The sequence below is a fragment of the Macadamia integrifolia genome, chromosome 14 (genome assembly GCF_013358625.1).
Source record: "Macadamia integrifolia cultivar HAES 741 chromosome 14, SCU_Mint_v3, whole genome shotgun sequence".
Taxonomy (NCBI): Eukaryota; Viridiplantae; Streptophyta; class Magnoliopsida; order Proteales; family Proteaceae; genus Macadamia; species Macadamia integrifolia.
The window spans coordinates 14,198,265-14,206,078 of record NC_056570.1 but is presented as its reverse complement, the minus strand read 5'-3'; positions in this window follow the sequence as shown (position 1 = coordinate 14,206,078).

Here is a 7,814-nt window from a genome sequence, read left to right as displayed (position 1 = left end):
TCATAGGTTTGCAGGCCTTGCTAGAGGTGGGGGAGAAGGACCGGTGACCAATGGTGCAGTCCCAGCACTGAGAGATCTCCCAGAATGGTAGGAGATCTTACCCATTTGGTTATAGTAACCACGGGTGAAGATAAGGCTTACCATGTGGAGGGCAATCTTTTTGTCGATTATGCCAAGGGAATATATCTAATAATGGGAATATTCCTTCCAACGATTTGGGAGTCTCAAATAAAAATTCTAGCCAGCGCATAGTGGGTCATGAGCCGATTATGGTGGATAACCCATTGGGTGAGAATGAATACGGGTCAGACTAGGATACCATTCTTTCTGATGAAGGGTCTCAGGGATCTTTGGAATAAGGCGACCAGAGAGAAGAAGATCCTAAGGCTCTAAGGGCTGATTCGAACAGAATGGGGGAGACCCAAGTTGCTCGATCTTTAAGACCTTGACGCAAAGTGACATACAACTTTGCCCGTAGAGGCCGTGCAACAGCTAGAGGAGGAAAAACTGATCGTGGTCAAGTATGGGAGGGGTCGGACCATATTGTGTCGGGTTTGTCTCAAACCTAGTTGGTGGGAGGACAGCTGTAGTGCAACATCAGGAGGTGGCCGATATCAATAATGCTATGGGTCTCGATGTGGAAATGGCTGGGAGAAAGGAGAAAGCTATTATGGAGAAGGAACCGGCAACTAAGTCTATTCATCAGTCTTTCCTCAAAAAGTAATTTTATGAAGATATTCTTCTGGAATATCAGAGGAATGAAGAAGGTGGCTAGAAGAAACGCTTTACAAAATTTTATTAAAGAGAACGACCCTGACCTTCTATGCATTGCGGAGCCTTTGATAGAGGTAAGTGCTTTTCCTAATTTATTTTTTAATAAATTGGGTTTTTATAGTGGCTTTATCCACAACAACTGTATAGGAAAAGTCCCAAACCTGTGGATCATTTGGAAGAGGAATTTGCATATTCTTGTGACAATTTCGGAGTCTGGGCAACATATCTCGATTTCCTTGGCATGGGGTTCAATTGTTGCCTAGATTTCTTTTGTTCATACGAGTAGCTTTAGGGCTGAAAGACGATCTATGTGGATGAATTTAACTACTGACTTTCCTCAGACTCCTACCCCATGGGCTATAATGGGTGATGTTAATTCGACCATCCAATCTCACGAGAAGAGGGGACCAAGTAATTTTAGCATGGGTTCGGTGGCTGAATCTGGGGCCATGGTTGATGTGTGTGCTATGGCTCAGGTGCCATCTACTGGTAGGAAGTTCACCTAGTCCAACAATTGTTGTAGCTAGAATGTGTGTATAGTTTTAGATAGAAGTTTTTGCAACGATGAATGGATTGCTCACTTTTAGGACTGCTCTCAAAAGGTCCTCACTAGAACTGCGTCGGACCATGCCCCTATTATGATCTTGTCTGAAATGTCTTAGAGACCTCACAACCGCCCTTTTCGATTCCACCAATTTTGGATGGATCATATGGAGTTTGATAACGTGGTTGCCACGTCTTGGGGACAATGGATATCACGGAATCCGATTTTTGTCCTCATGCTGAAGTTGAAGAGATGAAAAGGGGCTCTTAGAAGCTGGGCTCGCTCATCCTTTCCTAACATTGATAGAGCTCTATAAGAGGTAAAGGAGAATCTGAAGCAGGTGCACTTGAGCATTGAAACCAATGGTTTAGATGACCAGTCTTTTGCCTTGGAAACTAATGCAAAGACTGCCCTGATTAAAGCCTTGGATAATCATGCAAAATTATGGGTGGAAAAGGATAAAATCAGGTGGATGAAGCAGGAGGACAGGAATTTTAAGTTTTTTCATTTGTCTATAAAAATGAGAAGGCTTAGAAATACCATTAGACACCTTAAGAAACATGATGGTTCTATAGTGGAAGGTTGTAATCAGTTGGATGAATATATTGTGAATTTCTATGAGGATTTTCACAAGGCTGTTCCAACTGTAGACCATGCGGAGTTGCTTGATAATATTCCCATGGTTCTTCATCAAGGAGATATTTTTTATCTAGACTCCATCTTGGGTGATGCAGAGATTAAAAAGGCAATAAGGGAGCTTGACCCAAATAGCTCTCTAGAGCCAGACGGTTTCACTGGAGCTTTCTTTAGAAGATGATGGCATATTGTGGAGAGGGATGTTTGCAATGCTAACTGGCATTTCTTTACTTCCAGCCATATGCCTCATGGGGTAAATAACAATTTTTTTGTACTTATTCCAAAGGTGGAGGGAGCCTCTTCTCTAGATAAATTTTGTCTTCTATGTATGGGAAATTTTTATTGCAAGATTATTTCAAAGATGATGGCTATGAGACTAGAAAATTTTCTTCCAAGATTAATTTCAGAAGAACAGGGTGCTTTTCAAAAAGGGAAGATGATACACTCTAACATCAACTTGGCATCAGAGCTTGCAAATATGATGTTTACTTCAACAAGAGGGGGTGGAATTAGCCTCAAAATAGACATAAAAAAAGCATATGATACAATCTCGTGGCCTTTCATCTTTCAAGTACTGCACAAATTTGGCTTCTCAGAGAAGTGGGTAACTTGGCTTCATCAAATTTTGATATCTACTAAGATATCTATCTTGGTGAATGGTGGCCCGAAGGGATATTTTGGAGTGGAGAGAAGATTGAGACAAGGGGACCCCATCTCTCCAATGTTTTTTATTATTGCAGAAGAAGTGTTGTCCATGGGCTGAAGTCCTTGCTTCAAATGAACAAGTTGAAATTGATTCAAGGTCCAAGAGGCACTCCGACTCCTACTCACATTCTCTTCGCGGATGACATTTTCATCTTCTCCAATGCAACCATAAGGTATGTCAGAAATCTAAGAGATTTTTTGAATAAGTATCAAGAATATTCTGGGCAATGTATTAGCTTAGAGAAAAGCAAGCTTTTCATAGGAAAAATCCCTCTTGCCAGAAAGCATAATATATCTGACATCCTGAATATTCCGATGTGTACTTTCCCTACAAGATATCTTGGAGTGAAAATATTCAAGGGCAGAGTTAAAAAAGAGGCCTTGTTGTCGATTATGGACAAGGTCAAGGGAACATTGACAGGTTGGAAAGGAAAATAGTCTATGACAGGTAGAGTGGAACTGGTGAAATCAGTTACTTCAGGAAGGCCTACCCATAGTTTTTCAATCTACTGGTGGCCTTCGTCTCTCATTGCAATGATGGAGAGATGGATGCGGAACATTATTTGGACTGGGGAGGTAGACACAGTGAAATCTATTACTATTAAGTGGGACTCTCTGTGCAAGCCTAAGGAGGAAGGGGGTCTAGGATAAGAGATTAAGAGATTCGAACAAGGCCATGCTTTGTAAATTAGTTTGGAGAATGAAAAATGAAAAATCTTCTGCTGCTTCGTTTTTTGAGAGCCCGTTTTCGTAAAAAAGATGGAAGGACTCTTAGAGACTATCACCCCTCTCCCATTATCACAGGAATCAGGAAAATGTAGAATTTCATGGAAGACAAGGAGGGATGGATAATTGGGAATGGCCAGCTTGCTAATTTCTGAAAGGACAAATGGTGGGGAACAAAGTCTATTACGGAGGAGGTTAATTTAGATAATTTCAGCTCCCTATCTACCTCTGCAAAGGTGGGAGATTTTATTAGAGAGGGTGAATGGATCCTTCCAGAGGTAACCTCTCCTCTTCTTCACTATATTTTTAATCAGATTAAGGAGATTAAATTGCCCAGTGTGCAAATGGAGGATATGGGAGTTTGGGGCTTAACACCTATGGGGAACTTCTCTACGGCGTCAGCTTGGGAGGACATCAGAAGAAAATCTCCTGTGGTGCATTGGGCCTCTTTGGTTTTGCAGAAAGGCTTACCTCCTAGGTACTCGACTTTTGGGTGGCGTTTAGTGCATGGCAAGCATCCTACGGATGATATGGTGAGAGGCAAAGGCATTCAGTTGGTTTCTATTTCCAACCTGTGTGGTAAGGTTGAAGAGAGTTTGGAGCATATCTTTCTTCAGTGCCCCTTCTCTGTATCCATGTGGAAAAATTTTTTTACCTGCTTTGGGGAGACGTGGAAGGACCAGCCATCTATTGAGAGTTTTCTGATGTGGTGGGAGAGAAGAGGTCGTGTTCTAAATACTAGAAAGCCATGGAAGATAGGCTTTCCAATATTATCCTCTCATATCTAGGGAGAAACAAATAAAAGAAGGCACGAGGCTAAGGTAAGACCGGATGATTTTGTTTTTGAAAGCATTAGACAGGAGATTATGCTTTGTAATGGTGATAAAAGTGATGAGGTGAGATCAATTTTGGATGTTCTTTGTTGCAGAAAACTGGGTTTGATGATTAGTAAGTCCAACTCCACTCCTCTTGTAGACACCGAATTTTGTCACCCCCCGGCAATGATGATAATATGAAGAATTACATGTTGGATATTTTAGACTTGGAGAATTTTCAAACTTAGAGTAGAAAATGACCATTTTTTTCTATAAACTTTCAAGAGAAAATGTTTTTAAAATTTAGAATTTGATGTTGTGGATTTTTGTTGTTTGTCCGCTCAAGTCGAACATTACATTTTGATGCGAGAACTATGCGAATCGACGCCCGATTCTCTCTTTCATTATATGATCCGGGTTCCTACTTTATGCATATTTTCGTAAAGGTTTCCGGTTGAAACTAAAATCGTGTCTCACATCATTGGATAGTCCTCGGACTGAGCTTTCTAACGATATATTACACGTCCAATTCCGACAAATGGTTTGAAAGATATGACCCCCGAAAGTTGACTCCAAAGTTCGGTATCAGATTTCATTCTGAGCAACCAAAGCGTGCCACATGGCGCCCAAACCCCTTTGTCCAAAAGCAAGCCTCTTTGGACAATTTTCTCTAGTTTTTTAGTCCTACATCAAAAATAAGAGAGAATTGTCTCAAATCCCAATGCTATAAGTATAGCCATTCCTCTCTTCCAAAAAGAGGAGGAGAAAAATTGAGAATTTGGGAGAGAGGATGGCCCCATTAAGGTTTTGGCTAACTTCTTCCCTCTAAAATCAAATATTCTCCAAGTCTAAAAATTTAATACACTAATCCTTCCTTGAGCCCGGAGATCTAGTCCGGTTCGATTCGATTTGGGGCTTGAAGCACAAGGGCTATCTCCCCTTGTTTCTTGATTAAAGCCGGGTTTAAGGTATTTATTTATTTTTTTTATTTTCTCCCAATAGCGATTTAGAATTAGTTTAATTAATAGATTAGCTTCTGATTTATTAATCGATTCATTTAGATTTAATTAGGTTCAATTAGTTTCAATTAGGTTTAATGTATTTTATTAAATGTGAATTCCGGTTCAATTGGGTTTATTTTGTTTTAATTGGGTTCAACATAGTTTGATTTTGGTCGTTGGGTCCAACCGTTGATTTTTGCTAATCCATTTTTTTTTCTTTTTTTAATTTGGTTTGTTTTCTATTACTATTATATCTTGGTTTAATGAATCAATTTTATTTGTGGCTTAATATATTTACATCACTAGGTTTGATTTGATTTAGTTTTCTTTTTATTGCTTTTTTTTTACCCTTAGATCAGAATCCTACATGTAAACTAATCCCACTGTTTTTTCTTCTTCCTCTCTTCCATCTTTCTTCTCCTACCGCCCCTCTCCACTCCCTTCTCCTTCCTCTTCTATTCCTCCTAACCGAACCTGCACCTCTTCTTCTTCTTTCTCCTTAACCGAGCCTGCACCTCTTCTCCTTCTTCTTCATTTTCTTCTTTTTCTTTTTCTCTTCTTCTTCCCTTCTGCAACTGAACCTGCAACTCACCTTTCTCCTCCTTTCTTCTTCTTCTTCCTTTCTTTCTCCTTAACCGATACTGCACCTCTTCTCCTTCTTCTTCTTCATTTTCTTCTCTTTCTTTTTCTCTTCTTCTTCCCTGCTGCTGCAACCAAACCTGCAACTCACCTTTCTCCTCCTTCTTCTTCTTCCTCTCTTCCATTTTTTTTCTCCAGCCGCCCCTCTCCACTCCCTTCTCCTTCCTCTCCTATTTCTCCTTCCTTTCTTTCTCCTTAACCGAGCCTGCACCTCTTCTCCTTCTTCAATTTCTTTTCCTTCTTTTTCTCTTCTTCTTCCCTGCTGCTGCGACTGAACCTGCAACTCACCTTTCTCCTCCTTTCTTCTTCTTCTTCTTCTTCCCTGCTGCTACAACCGAACCTGCAACTCACCTTTCTCCTCCTTTCTTCTTCTTCTTCTTCTTCTTCTTCTTCTTCTTCTTCTTCTTCTTCTTCTTCTTCTTCTTCTCTTCTTCTTCCCTACTGCTGCAATCGAACATGCAACTCACCTTTCTCCTCCTTTTTCCTTCTTTTTTTCTCTTTTTCTTCCTTGCTGCTGCAATCGAACCTGCAACTCACCTTTCTCCTCCTTTCTTATTACTATTATTATTATTATTTTATTTTCTTATTTTTTGGTTATTTCTTTAATTTTTTGATTAAATACTCCATATTTGTAATACCCACAACTTGTTATTTCATTTATGTTTTCTATGTGGAATCTTCCCCTCCTTTTGTTCTTTATTTTTCTTTTATCCATTTTTGGTTTGGTTTTCATTTTATTTCCCTCTTAACAATGTATGGGACGTAGTCTAGGACGTATGTTAGCAAGGGCGTGGCTGGCCCCCCCTCAAACCGGCTCGTAGCATTAGGTGCGTTTCTTGGGTTTTCGGGTTGATAAAAATGAACCCGTTTCGGTCCATTTCTTTTTATCTCAAATAGTGGGTCCCTTTAGAATTAATTGTGTATTCAATTTAGATTCGGATATCTTGCCATATTGATAATCATTAGATTTAGATAGGTTAGTCAATGTCATGTTTGCCATGCTTCGTGTTTATTAACATGTTTTTGATACTTGACGATTCTCTTTTTTTGTTTTGTTTAAATCAATTCATTTTTCTCATACATGTAGGTTAGCTAGTATTCATATTTTGTCCACTTCTCACTCATATCACCGCTTGGGATATTTACAACCATTGTATATTTAACATAATAGTTAGATTCCATTTACTTAAATTGAGGTAGTTAATTAATTAACTATTTTAATAGTTAATTAAATAAAGTCTTAACTCATTAGATTAATTAAGGTTCATAATGCATTTAATTGACTCTTAAAATTCGGTTTTAGTTGTTTAAATTATTAGATTGATTAGGTTTTCCAAAACTTCCATCTGAAATAGTTAGATTTGGGTAGCTTTCACCATTCAATTCAAGTTTTTGTCTTTCTTTAAAAATCTTTTACCTATTAGATTAATAGATTAATTAGGATTTCAATAATTCATTTCACAAATTATTAGGGATTATGATTAATCGTTTTAATTAATTCAATTTAGGATTTCATAATTTCAATAACCGTCCATCTAGGTTAGGCTCAATTAATCGAGTTAGTTTAATTTAAGGTTTCATAAATTGCTCAACTAATCCTAGGTCTAGGCTTATTTAATTAGCTTAATCTAAGACTCATAATACATCAATTAAATCATTTAGGTTTTTTTTTATTTTTAATTAGTGTAATCATTTCATTATTTGCATCATAACCTAGCTAGCATAATTTAGACACTTGGCTTAGGGTTTTCACATGTCATACTTAGATACTTAGTTTAGGGTTTTTAGTGACCTAGATTTAGGACTAGTTAGTACGGTACAAACAAATATTGGTCAAACAAAAAGAGACCGACCTTAGGGCCGGGCAGACTGGGTGCCTAACACCTTCCCAGTCTGTCACTTGACACTTGTCCAGAATCTTGGTGCAAACCAACTTTATCCATCAGAGTCATTAGTCTCTCTCCCTTGATTGGG